Genomic DNA, 12,847 nt, shown 5'->3' on the forward strand with positions numbered 1-12,847 from the left:
GTTTCTGTTGCATGTGTAAGGTTAGGTAAACGACCAACCGATCATTTGTATTATTCAAGAAATAGATTTTTATTTATTTATCTAAACTGTGGACACATTATTACTTATATTTATGTTTTGGATAAATCAAAAATCAGGATCAACAAGCATGTTTTGTGTCAGGCGGAAGACACAGTTGATCTTTAGTTCGTCTATGGGGATGGTTTGAACGTTACACAACATTATCCTCTTTGGTATATCAAATAAAAAAATTTTTTTTTTAAATCGCGTAGTTTAGACAACGTTGACTTAATGTCTAATCACTGTTTTAATCCATATTTAACACACACAGTAAGCACTGAGAAAATATGCAAATGTGCATCATGAAAGTACTGTATTTTTTTCTTCTATATAACAATTTCTACAATCCTGCCAGGACATCGACAGACAAATGTGGTGCAGCGTTCTGTCTGCTACGACCCGTCTACTGTCCGTCAACAGCGGGTTTACAAAACATCTGCCCTTTAAGATCAATAAGAACACATTTTCTTCTTACACGGTACTTTTTCCCTGAATGTGAGGTGAGTGCCTATCTCTTCATATGTGCACAGAAGTTACATGTTTTTAAAATAGAGCATAACTTTGGGTTGCGTTTAGCTAGCATGTTAGCCACTTTAGCGTACTATATCGAGGCTGCAAATTTCCCTTTGCAAGATGGCGGCTTGCTTGAGAATTCAAAGTGAAAAATTGTAACAAACAACACTGTCGTTTCGCAGCATCCGATGTTTTCATGTACTTTATACAGTTCAAGTATGCTGCATTTACACATTTATGGGAGATGAATGCTAATTCGTCGATTTAAACTAAAAAGAAACGCACATATCCTTTAATTCAGCCACAAGCAATTGATATTGTAAACTAGTTAGCTTACCCAGTTAGCATACAAGCTAACAAGGCAAACACCAGAGGAAGGTGTAGACTGCAACGAGCATTACATTTGTCAAGTTGCTATTGATGTTTGCAGCTATATCTTGTTTAATACGTTTAGACAATCATAACTAATAATTGATTTTACCTTATGTAAGAAGGTTCGCTCCATACAGCAGTATCTGCAAACTATTTAGCTAAACTAGCTAGGTAATCATGTTATGTAGGCCTAGTAGCTAGGTAGCTATTATTGTAAACGTCTGTATAACCAACATCATCAACAAACCGAAAAGTAACCATTTGCATCTTTCATGGAGACACCATCCATGGTTAGTCAATAAATTGCGCTAATATGATCTTAGTGTGGTTTGTTGCAATATGTGCTTGTTATTTATTCATCCTCAACAGTAGGTTTTGTCCTTGCAGCTGTAATTCAACATCTGGTCCTGCCTGTCAACAAACTGGTATTAAAAGATAATAAGAGTCATATTAGATATTATGTTCTGTATTGATGAAAAACTCACTACTGAGGAGAATGTAAACAAGTTCACTAATGTCAGCTGGCCTAAAGAGGCAGACTCCAATCATCCCCTTTATTTACAAAGTGCAGTGCACACTTCACCTGTTTCGTCTCCTCTAATATGTCCTCCTCATTGATTTTACTTTAATACATTATATTAATGAGGGAAGTGGAAGAGACTCATTCAATACTTTAATTGGTTGTTGTGATGTTGCATTGCCTTAGGTTTTATAACTGTTACATTTCTGACGGAAGATAATTATTGTGCTGTCCTTGTAGGCATGCAGAACAAGCATGAGAAACACACTTGGGCCTTGTTTGTGCTTGTGGTCGGCGCAATTTGTTTTCTGTAGCCTCTATCCAAATTGTATCAGAGATGGTTTACAATCAGATAAATTAGAGGACCAGATTTATTTTTTTAGGCTCAATGTTTCATTTTAGGCTAGGTGTTGTGTAGAGTTTCATTCCAAGTATGAATTTGGATAGTTTCAGCAGCATATTTTATGTGATCTTATTGTTTTAAGCATTTTGAAGGAAAAACTCAAAGGAAACTGCAGAGATTTGGAGAGCAACTGTGGAGATTTTCTTCCCTTCAACATGCTTGTGTTTTTTTTTTTAGCAGCATGGCGTTGTAGATGCATAGCCGTTCATGATTTGTCTGACAGACAAAAATGTGCCTTGTTTGGTATTCCTAGCATTCCTGGCATTCTTGTCATCGCCATATCTGTCTGGATGGCACCCCTGTAGCAGACGTTTTTTACAAATCCTAGATTTTAAGATGACGAGGTGTTCATCAGATCAACATTCAGGCTTTCCTTCTCAAACAGGCTCTCTGTACAGGATTTCACTTGCGTCAGTGTAACTCTGAAAATATGGGAAGATCGGGACCTTCAACGTAAGCAGTTCTGGCAGAGCCCTGCACGGTAGTGATTAGAGGTCGACCCATTCATCGGAATGGGCGATTTAATTAGGGTCGATTTCAAGTTTTCATAACAATTGTAAATCGGGATTTTTGGACACCGATTTGGCCGAATATATATATATATATATATATTTTAACACCTTTATTTAACTAGGCAAGTCAGTTAAGAACACATTCTTATTTTCAATGACGGCCTAGGAACGGTGGGTTAACTGCCTTGTTCAGGGGCAGAACGACAGATTTTTACCTTGTCAGCTTAACTAGTCCAACGCTCTAACCACCTGCCTCTCATTGCACTCCACGAGGAGCCTGCCTGTTACGCGAATGCAGTAAGAAGCCAAGGTAAGTTGCTAGCTAGCATTAAACTTATCTTATAAAAAACAACCAATCAATCATAATCACTAGTTAACTACACATGGTTGATGATATTACTAGTTTATCTAGCGTGTCCTGCGTTGCATATAATCGATGCGGTGCGCATTTGTGAAAAAGGTACCTAACCATAAACATCAATGCCTTTCTTAAAATCAATACACAAGTATATATTTTTAAACCTGCATATTTTGTTAATATTGCCTGCTAACATCAATTTCTTTGTGTCACTTCTCTTGCAACAGAGTCAGGGAAAATGCAGCAGTTTGGGCCGCCTAGCTCATTGCAAACTGTGTGAAGACTATTTCTTCCTAACAAAGACCGCCAACTTCGCCAAACGGGGGATGATTTAAGAAAAGCGCATTTGCGAAAAAAGCACAATCGTTGCACGACTGTACCTAACCATAAACATCAATGCCTTTCTTAAAATCAATACACAGAAGTATATATTTTTAAACCTGCATATTTAGCTAAAAGAAATCCAGGTTAGCAGGCAATATTAACCAGGTGAAATTGTGTCACTTCTCTTGCGTTCATTGCACGCAGAGTCAGGGTATATGCAACAGTTTGGGCTGCCTGGCTTGTTGCGAACTAATTTGCCAGAATTTTATGTAATTATGACATAACATTGAAGGTTGTGCAATGTAACAGGAATATTTAGACTTATGGATGCCACCCGTTAGATAAAATACGGAACGGTTCTGTATTTCACTGAAAGAATAAACGTTTTGTTTTCGAGATGATAGTTTCCGGATTCGACCATATGAATGACCTAAGGCTCGTATTTCTGTGTGTTATTATGTTATAATTAAGTCTAAGATTTGATAGAGCAGTCTGACTGAGCGATGGTAGGCACCAGCAGGCTCGTAAGCATTCATTCAAACAGAACTTTCGTGCGTTTTGCCAGCAGCTCCGCTGTTTATCACTTCAAGCCTATCAACTCCTGAGATTAGGCTGGTGTAACCGATGTGAAATGGCTAGCTAGTTAGCGGGGTGCGCGCTAATAGCGTTTCAAACTTCACTCGCTCTGAGCCTCGGAGTAGTTCCCCTTGCTCTGCATGGGTAACACTGCTTCGAGGGTGGCTGTTATCGATGTTTTCCTCGTTCGAGCTCAGGTAGGAGCGAGGAGAGGGACGGAAGCTATACTGTTACACTGGCAATACTAAAGTGCCTATAAGAACATCCAATAGTCAAAGGTATATGAAATACAAATGGTATAGAGAGAAATAGTCCTATAATAACTACAACCTAAAACTTCTTACCTGGGAATATTGAAGACTCATGTTAAAAGGAACCACCAGCTTTCATATGTTATCATGTTCTGAGCAAGGAACTTAAACGTTAGCTTTCTTACATGGCACATATTGCACTTTTACTTTCTTCTCCAACACTTTGTTTTTGCATTATTTAAACCAAATTGAACATGTTTCATTATTTATTTGAGGCTAAATTGATTTTATTGATGTATTATATTAAGTTAAAATAAGTGTTCATTCAGTATTGTTGTAATTGTCATTATTACAAATACATTTAAAAAAATCGGCCGATTAATCGGTATCGGGATTTTTGGTCCTCCAATAATCGGTATCAGCGTTGAAAAATCATAATTGGTCGACCTCTAGTAGTGATGCACCGATATGACGTTTTTGGCCGATACCGATATCCAATATTTTCCTTGCCAAAAAGAAGATACCGATTTGTAAATCAAAATTGCACCCTTTTAAGCATTCTAGTACAGTAAAATAGTTAACACACACAAGGATGCAGCGGTCTCGGGCACTGCATCTCAGTGCATGAGTCATCACTACATTCCCTGGTTCGAATCCAGGCTGTATACATCCGGCCGTGATTAGGAGTCCCATAGGGCGGTGCACAATTGGCCCGGCGTTGGCCGGGGTAGGCCGTCATTGTAATTAAGAATTTGTTCTTAACTGACTTGCCTAGTTAAATAAAAGTTACACACACACACCACACTGACCAAAAATGTATTTTGTTGGCATTTACGTACAGTGGGGAGAACAAGTATTTGATACACTGCCGATTTTGCAGGTTTTCCTACTTACAAAGCATGTAGAGGTCTGTAATTTTTATCATAGGTACACTTCAACTGTGAGAGACGGAATCTAAAACAAAAATCCAGAAAATCACATTGTATGATTTTTAAGTAATTAATTTGCATTTTATTGCATGACAAGTATTTAATCACCTACCAACCAGTAAGAATTCCGGCTCTCACAGACCTGTTAGTTTTTCTTTAAGAAGCCCTCCTGTTCTCCACTCATTACCTGTAGTAACTGCACCTGTTTGAACTCGTTACCTGTATAAAAGACACCTGTCCACACACTCAATCAGACTCCAACCTCTCCACAATGGCCAAGACCAGAGAGCTGTGTAGGGACATCAGGGATAAAATTGTAGACCTGCACAAGGCTGGGATGGGCTACAGGACAATAGACAAGCAGCTTGGTGAGAAGGCAACAACTGTTGGCGCAATTATTAGAAAATGGAAGAATTTCAAGATGACGGTCAATCACCCTCGGTCTGGGGCTCCATGCAAGATCTCACCTCGTGGGGCATGAATGATCATGAGGAAGGTGAGGGATCAGCCCAGAACTACACGGCAGGACCTGGTCAATGACCTGAAGAGAGCTGGGACCACAGTCTCAAAGAAAACCATTAGTAACACACTACGCCATCATGGATTAAAATCCTGCAGCGCACGCAAGGTCCCCCTGCTCAAGCCAGCGCATGTCCAGGCCCGTCTGAAGTTTGCCAATGACCATCTGGATGATCCAGAGGAGGAATGGGAGAAGGTCATGTGGTCTGATGAGACAAAAATAGAGCCTTTTGGTCTAAACTCCACTCGCCGTGTTTGGAGGAAGAAGAAGGATGAGTACAACCCCAAGAACACCATCGCAACCGTGAAGCATGGATGTGGAAACATCATTCTTTGGGGATGCTTTTCTGCAAAGGGGACAGGACAACTGTACCGTATTGAGGGGAGGATGGATGGGGCCATGTATCGCGAGATCTTGGCCAACAACCTCCTTCCCTCAGTAAGAGCATTGAAGATGGGTCGTGGCTGGGTCTTCCAGCATGACAACGACCCGAAACACACAGCCAGGGAAACTAAGGAGTGTCTCCGTAAGAAGTATCTCAAGGTCCTGGAGAGGCCTAGCCAGTCTCCAGACCTGAACCCAATAGATAATCTTTGGAGGGAGCTGAAAGTCCGTATTGCCCAGCGACAGCCCCGAAACCTGAAGGATCTGGAGAAGGGCTGTATGGAGGAGTGGGCCAAAATCCCTGCTGCAGTGTGTGCAAACCTGGTCAAGAACTACAGGAAACGTATGATCTCTGTAATTGCAAACAAAGGTTTCTGTACCAAATATTAAGTTCTGCTTTTCTGATGTATCAAATACTTATGTCATGCAATAAAATGCAAATGAATTACTTAAAAATCATACAATGTGATTTTCTGGATTTTTGTTTTAGATTCCGTCTCTCGCAGTTGAAGTGTGCCTATGATAAAACTTACAGACCTCTACAGAAAACCTGCAAAATCGGCAGTGTATCAAATACTTGTTCTCCCCACTGTATGTCCCCATTCCCAGTAAAACATAATCAAAACCTATTTCTTTCACTTTATTTTATTTCACCTTTATTTAACCAGGTAGGCTAGTTGAGAACAAGTTCTCATTTGCAACTGCGACCTGGCCAAGATAAAGCATAGCAATTCGACACATACAACAACACAGAGTTACACATGGAATAAACAAAACATAGTCAACAATACAGTAGAACAAAAGAAAACAAAAAGTCTATATACAGTGAGTGCAAATGAGGTAAGATAAGGGAGTTAAGGCAATGAATAGGCCATTGTGGCGAAGTAATTACGATATAGCAATTAAACACTGGAATGGTAGATGTGCAAGTAGAGATACTGGGGTGCAACGGAGCAAGGTAAATAAATAAATACAGTATGAGGTAGGTAGATAGCCCATCTGTAAACAGTCCATCTATGTACAGGTGCAGTAATCTGTGAGCTGCTCTGACAGCTGGTGCTTAAAGCTAGTGAGGGAGATAAGTGTTTTCAGCTTCAGAGATTTTTGCAGTTCGTTCAGGTCATTGGCAGCAGAGAACTGGAAGGAAAGACGACCAAAGGAGGAATTGGCTTTGGGGGTGACCAGTGAGATATACCTGCTGGAGCGCGTGCTATGAGTGGGTGCTGCTATGGTGAATAGTGAGCTGAGATAAGGCGGGGCTTTACCTAGCAAAGACTTGTAGATAACCTGTAGCCAGTGGGTTTGGCGACGAGAATGAAGTGAGGGCCAACCAACGAGAGCGTACAGGTCGCAATGGTGGGTAGTGTATGGCTCTCTGGTGACAAAACGGATGGCACTGTGATAGACTGCATCCAGTTTGTTGAGTAGGTTGTTAGATGCTATTTTATAGATGACGTCACCGAAGTCGAGGATCAGTAGGATGGTCAGTTTTACGAGGGTATGTTTGGCAGCATGAGTGAAGGAGGCTTTGTTGCGATATAGGAAGCCAATTCTAGATTTAATTTTGGATTGGAGATGCTTAATGTGAGTCTGGAAGGCGAGTTTACAGTCTAACCAGACACCTAGGTATTTGTAGTTGTCCACGTATTCTAAGTCAGAGCCGTCCAGAGTAGTGATGCTGGACGGACGAGCAGGTGCGGGCAGTGATCGGTTGAATAGCATGCATTTAGTTTTACTTGTGTTTAAGAGCAGTTGGAGGCCACGGAAGGAGAGTTGTATGGCATTGAACTAACCTCCAGACGAGCTTAACACAGTGTCCAAAGAGGGGCCAGAAGTATACAGAATGGTGTCGTCTGCGTAGAGGTGTATCAGAGAATCACTGGCAGCAAGAGCAACAACATTGATGTATACAGAGAAGAGAGTCGGCCCGAGGATTGAACCCTGTGGCACACCCATAGAGACTGCCAGAGGACCGGACAACAGGCCCTCCGATTTGACACACTGAACTCTATCTGAGAATTAGTTGGTAAACCAGGCGAGGCAATCATTTGAGAAACCAAGGCTGTCGAGTCTGCCAATAAGAATGTGGTGATTGACAGAGTCGAAAGCCTTGGCCAGGTCGATGAATACGGCTGCGCAGTAATGTCTCTTATCGATGGCGGTTATGATGTCGTTTAGGACCTTGAGCGTGGCTGAGGTGCACCCATGACCAGCTCTGAAACCAGATTGCATAGCGGAGAAGGTATTGTGGGATTCGAAATGGTCGGTAATCTGTTTGTTAACTTGGCTTTCGAAGACCTTAGAAAGACAGGGTAGGATAGATATAGGTCTGTAGCAGTTTGGGTCTAGAGTGTCACCCCCTTTGAAAATCTTTGGGAATCTCAGACGATACGAAAGAGAGGTTGAACAGGCTAGTAATAGGGGTTGCAACAATTTCGGCAGATAATTTTAGATTGAGAGGGTCCAGATTGTCTATCCCGGCTGATTTGTAGGGGTCCAGATTTTTCAGCTCTTTCAGAACATCAGCTATCTGGATTTGGGTGAAGGAGAAATTGTGGGGGCTTTGGTGGGTTGCTGTGGAGGGTGCCGGGCAGTTGACCGGGGTAGGGGTAGCCAGGTGGAAAGCATGGCCAGCCGTAGAGAAATGCTTATTGAAATTCTCAATTATAGTGGATTTATCAGTGGGCAGCTGGGAGGAGGTGCTCTTATTCTCCATGGACTTTACAGTGTTCCAGAGCTTTTTTGAGTTAGTACTACAGGATGCAAATTTCTATTTGAAAAAGCTAGCCTTAGCTTTCTTAACTGCCTGTGTATATTTGTTCCTAACTTCCCTGAAAAGTTGCATATCACGGGGGCTATTCGATGCTAATGCAGAACGCCACAGGATGTTTTTGTGCAGGTCAAGGGCAGACAGGTCTGGAGTGAACCAAGGACTATATCTATTCTTAGTTCTACATTTTTTTAATGGGGCATGCTTATTTAAGATGGTGAGGGAGGCACTTTTAAAGAATAGCCAGGTATCACCTACTGACGGGATGAGGTCAATGTCATTCCAGGGTACCCCGGCCAGGTCGATTAGAAAGGCCTGCTCGCAGAAGTGTTTTAGGGAGCGTTTGACAGTGATGAGGGGTGGTCGTTTGGTCGCAGACCCATTACGGATGCAGGCAATGAGGCAGTGATCGCTGAGATCTTGATTTAAAACAGCAGAGGTGTATTTGGAGGGCGAGTTAGTTAGGATGACATCTATGAGGGTGCCCGTGTTTACGGATTTGGAGTTGTACCTGGTAGGTTCATTGATCATTTGTGTGAGATTGAGGGCATCAAGCTTAGATTGTAGGATGGACGGGGTGTGTCCCAGTTTAGGTCACCTAGTAGCACGAGCTCAGAAGATAGATGGGGGAGAATCAATTCACATATGGTATCGAGGGCGCAGCTGGGGGCAGAGGGAGGTCTATAGCAAGTGTGAGAGAGGCATGCGTAGCCAAGTGAACATATGGGTCCAGTGAGTGGTTGTGCTGACTGGGGACACGGCGATTCAGACAGTTACCAGGCCGATGCTAACACGCTAACAGTTAGTATGCCGGGGCTAAACAAGCTAGCAGTTAGCAGGGGCTGGCAAGCTAGCAGTTAGCAGGGGCTGGCAGTTAGCAGACCGGGGCTAGGAAGTTAGCCTTTGGGGGACGTCGCGATGGGGGAAAGTCTGTTTTTGCATCTTCGTGCGGTGACGTCGTGGAATTAGTAGGGTTCCAAGTAGCTCCAGGTAGCTAGCAGGCCTAGCAGGTTAGCAGAATGGGCCTTCAGCGTGTGTGGCGCCTGGGGCCTGTTGGAATCCTCGGGCAGATTATGTCTGTATTCCAGTCGTAGAGGATCGGCGGGGTTCCGTGCCCAGAACCGGCAGTAGAAGGGGTCCTGATATTGTAGCCCAGGAGTGGGCTTCGGTTGTAGCACAGGAGCCCTGGCCGGGCTAGCTTCAGGCTAATTGGTGCTTGCTCCGGGATGGAAACGCTAGCCAGGAGTGGTCACCCGGGATTGCGGTTAGCTAGTTGCGACGATCCAGATGAAAATGTTCAGAGTTTGCGGTAGGAATCCGGGCAAATGGAGAGAAATAGGTCCGTTATGCTCTGGTTTGAGTCACGTTGTTCGAACTGGCGAGAGTTTTCCGAGCTAAAGGTCAGCTGATGACCGCTAGCAATGGTTTGCTAACTGATAGCTGGTAGGTAGTTAGCTGGCTAGCTTCAGTTGAGGGATTCCAGATCCAAAGTAAATAGAAATACTGGAGAAAAAAAGCAGATCCACGCCACATTGGGTGAGGCGGGTTGCAGGAGAGTATTTAGGTTTAGGAAAATATTTTTAAAAGATATGCGAAGAAAAATATGTGTCCCTTGTATATCTTTTTACGACAGGACAACGGCGTCTGACTGCTACGCCATCTTGGAAGTTTCGTACTTACTTCCTGTGCTGTTTTGTTGTTCATTTGTTCAGTTTCATTCTCAACCAGGATTTCTATGGAACGCTGTTTGGCTCTTTGCATGTCAGATAACACTTTGACGTGTGAAATGCGCTTCTTGACCAATCATGACCTGAATATGACTGCACGTCACATAATAATTTAATGGGTTCAGTAATGTTTTTACGTAGATATTACAATATCACTCATTAATGCAAATGTCACAATGAATCATCGATACGTATGCTATGATGCTGGTAAAGTTGTCTCGTGTACCTACAGTGCTGGTCATAAAAAAAAAGCTAGCTAGCTCAGTGATGCAAACAATGTTATTCCCCAAAAACATAGCAAAACGACAATCTGTTTGAGTAGCAACAGTTAGCTAGTTAACTATATAGCTGGGTGTCATCTAAAATAGTCCTAATTTGTAAGACAGTTCTTACTTGATTACTGGTGGTCGGACCCATCTATGTGAAACTAGCCACAATAAGGATTGGCTGCAATAGTGGACTTTGCAGTTAGTCTTCAAAATAGAAGTATGTCATTGACAGTGATGTAAATGCATACAAATAGTAGAATTATGCCATAATTGAATAGATCATGCTAAACGAGGTTGGGATTTTGTTATATAAAGTCAACAAAAGACAATTTATTAATTTGACAAATCTGAAATCACTCTGCATGTATTATACTTTAGAATTGCATTGGGGGTGTATTTATTTCACTGTACAGCCTTACCTATGGATTGTGGATCAATGACATGGGGTATCAGTCTACTCAGTGTGACACCCAGAGAACATTAGCATCGTAGCTCTTATTGCGGGACTCTGAAACAACTGTGAATTGAACCACATTTATTGTCAACCTATGTGTATTGAACACTTTTACTGAGGGAAAAACAATGCTGCGTGGATGCTTTGAAGTCTGATAATTCTGAGGACATTGGGAAAACATATCTTGGATATTGAGTAGACTGATACCCCATTTCATTGATCCCCAATCCTTAGGTAAAGCTGTACAGTGCAATGTGAATATCAATACACACAATAGGCTGACTGGGGAGGTGATTTCACACAGTCACAGTCCCATGATAAGAGCTACAACGCTAATATTTGCGTAAACTCTAAATAGTTGTGTTCTGTTGGTGTCACCGAGTAGACTGATTTCACATTCCAACCTTGTTTAACAATATCTAGTCTAAATATGGCATGATTCCACCAATTGTAACCTTCTGTGACAGTACGTACATACCCCAACCAGAAGCCATGGATTATAGGCAACATTCGCACTGAGCTAAAGGATAGAGCTGCCACTTTCAAGGTGCAGGACTCTAACCCGGAAGCTTACAAGAAATCCTGCTATGCCCTGCGACGAACCATCAAACAGGCAAAGCGTCAATACAGGGCTAAGATTGAATCATACTACACCAGCTCCGACGCTAGTCTTATGTGGCAGGGCTTGCAAACTATTACAGACTACAAAGGGAAGCACAGCTGCGAGCTGCCCAGTGACACGAGCCTACCAGACGAGCTAAATCACTTCTATTCTCGCTTCGAGGCAAGCAACACAGAGGCATGCATGAGAGCATCAGCTGTTCCGGACGACTGTGTGATCACGCTCTCCGTAGCTGACGTGAATAAGACCTTTAAACAGGTCAACATTCACAAGACCGCAAGGCCAGACGGATTACCAGGATGTGTACTCCGAGCATGCGCTGACCAACTAGCGAGTGTCTTCACTGACATTTTCAACCTCTCCCTGTCTGAGTCTGTAATACCAACATGTTTTAAGCAGACCACCATAGTGCCTGTGCCCAAGAACACAAAGGTAACCTGCCTAAATGACTTCCGACCCGAAACACTCACGTCTGTAGCCATGAAGTGCTTTGAAAGGCTGGTAATGGCTCACATCAACACCATTATCCCAGAAACCCTAGACCCACTCCAATTTGCATACCGCAACAACAGATCCACAGATGATGCCATCTCTATTGCACTCCACACTGCCCTTTCCCACCTGGACAAAAGGAACACCTATGTGAGAATGCTATTTGTTTACTACAGCTCAGCTTTCAACACCATAGTGCCCACAAAGCTCAACACTAAGCTAAGGACCCTGGGACTAAACACTCCCTCTGCAACTGGATCCTGGACTACCTGACGGGCTGCTCCCAGGTGGTAAGGGTAGGTAACAATACATCTGCTACGCTGATCCTCAACACGCGGGCCCCTCAGGGGAGCGTGCTCATTTCCCCTCCAGTACTCCTTGTTCACTCATGACTGCATGACCAGGTACGACTCCAACACCATCATTAAGTTTGCCCACAACACTGGAGACCCTGATCAGACAACGATGAGACAGCCTATAGGGAGGAGGTCAGAGACCTGGCCGTGTGATGCCAGGACAACAACTTCTCCCTCAACGTGATCAAGACAAAGGAGATGATTGTGGACTACAGGAAAAGGAGGACCAAGGACGTCCTCCTTCTCATCGACGGGGCTGTAGTGGAGCAGATTGAGAGCTTCAAGTTCCTTGGCGTCCACGTCACCAACAAACTAACATGGTCCAAGCACACCAAGACAGTCGTGAAGAGGGCCCGACAAAGCCTGTTCCCGCCCAGGAGACGGAAAAGATTTGGCATGGGTCTTCAGATCCTCAAAGTTCTACAGCTGCTCCCT

General features: G+C 43.1%; 1 protein-coding gene across 1 annotated transcript in view; it reads left to right on the forward strand.

The window, feature by feature from the left end:
• LOC120057057 (nuclear receptor corepressor 1-like) overlaps positions 1-12,847 on the forward strand; it is a 113,271-nt gene that overhangs the window by 1,085 nt on the left and 99,339 nt on the right. The window contains exon 2 of the mRNA XM_039005438.1: positions 416-560. The gene's annotated coding sequence lies outside the window, so the exon portion shown is untranslated. The remainder of the gene's footprint in view (positions 1-415; positions 561-12,847) is intronic.

Source organism: Salvelinus namaycush, chromosome 12 (assembly GCF_016432855.1).
Source record: "Salvelinus namaycush isolate Seneca chromosome 12, SaNama_1.0, whole genome shotgun sequence".
Taxonomy (NCBI): domain Eukaryota; kingdom Metazoa; phylum Chordata; class Actinopteri; order Salmoniformes; family Salmonidae; genus Salvelinus; species Salvelinus namaycush.